Raw genomic sequence first — 1,601 nt, 5'->3', positions numbered from 1 at the left:
TGCAGCTGATCTCAATCCTGTGTGGTCACGTGACCATGGCAACAAAATCAGGCATTCTCAATTGATCCTCACCTGGAGAAATTTGACCAGATAGAAAATTGGCCAAACTAAATTAAACAGCAGCTATCAGCTCCAGAGAACAGTGCAACGAAGATCAAAGAGCTACAAAGATTCAAGAAGAACCAGTTCCAACCAGACTGAGGGTTGTATATTGGAGAAGTGTCAGCCTGAGTCAATCCACTTTGTAGCTCCTGGCATGACAAGAGTCAAGGGTATTGGTATGACCCCATTGGATGATGTGAACCCAGCTCATGACCGTATTGGCCAAAGCCACAGAAGATTCTGGAAGACCAGGGACAGGAGAAGAGGAAAACACACCTGAACGCCAAACCCTTAGCAAAGCCTTGACTGGGTCCTGCAGTGGAGCTCTGACCATCTGCTCCAAACCTGTTCATAAAAACCCTCGCGTGAGAAGGGCAGACCATTCAGCCCATCACATCCACACTGACCCTCTGAAGAGCATCCCATCCAGGCCCAACCCCGATCCTCTCACGCTGCATTCCCCAAAGCCAATCCACCGAACCTGTACATCTTTCGGATGTGGGAGGAAACCAAAGCACCCGGAGTCCCCCATGGAGAGAATGTGCAAACTCAACACAAACAGACACCCAAGGGAGGAATCAAAGCCAGGTCCCTGACACTGTGAGGCAGCAGTGCTACCCACTGAGCCACCATGCCATCCCCAGGAGAATCTCAGCAGGTTTTCCGCTATTGTGACTGTGCTGTCTCTTTCAGAAAATTCACCTCAATCCTGCAAAAAGATGTTGGGCACCACTTTCCATCTAGAGATTTTCCCAAAGTTGATTAGAAATCAAGTTGACAAAGGGCAAGTGACTGACACCCCAGATGGGACTCGAACTCACAAGCCCTGGCTTAGAAGGCCAGTGCCATATCCATTAGGCCACTGGGGCCACACACCTGGGCAAAAATCACAGCCTTTATGTACTGCACCCGACCTCTCTTACTGTGTGTTTCTGAGTGTTATACTCTCACTGATTGTTTTTTACCCCTACCATCTCATGCTAAATTGTTGGCTGCTTGATAAATCAATCTCGCTTCCCATTTGTGTCCAAACGGACAGATGAGAAATTAACCAAACTCCAATGTTGCACAACTCAAGTCTGAGGAATATGGAGCAGACAAGAAAATAGCAAAGGGCTCAATGTTATTTTGTGCAGCACCTTGAAGATATTTGCAGTTAGTGGGGAAGGAGTAAGTGGAGATGTTGCAAACAGCTGCATTGAGGACAAATCAACAGAATCATAGCAGGCATTCAGCCCATTGTGGCTGTGCTGTCTCTTTCAGACAATTCACCCCAAGATCTCCCAAATCCTGGAATTACCTTGTGCAAGCTTCGAATAATCATTGTTAAAAATCAGACAACACCAGGTTGTAGTCCAACAGGTTTACCTCAAAGTACTAGCTTTCGGAGCGCTGCTGCTTCGTCAGGTGGTTGTGGAGTATAAGATTGTAAGACACAGAATTTATGGCAAAAGTTTACAGTGTGATGTCACTGAAATTATATGTTGAAAAACATCTGG

General features: G+C 46.5%; 1 non-coding gene across 1 annotated transcript; it reads right to left on the bottom strand.

The window, feature by feature from the left end:
• Nucleotides 1–898: 898 nt before the first annotated feature.
• Nucleotides 899–971, bottom strand: trnar-ucu (transfer RNA arginine (anticodon UCU)). The gene has a single exon. It is a non-coding gene; the product is annotated as a tRNA-Arg (tRNA).
• Nucleotides 972–1,601: the final 630 nt, after the last annotated feature.

Source organism: Chiloscyllium punctatum, chromosome 18, assembly GCF_047496795.1.
Source record: "Chiloscyllium punctatum isolate Juve2018m chromosome 18, sChiPun1.3, whole genome shotgun sequence".
Taxonomy (NCBI): Eukaryota; Metazoa; Chordata; class Chondrichthyes; order Orectolobiformes; family Hemiscylliidae; genus Chiloscyllium; species Chiloscyllium punctatum.
This window is presented reverse-complemented; position numbering and strand designations above follow the sequence as displayed.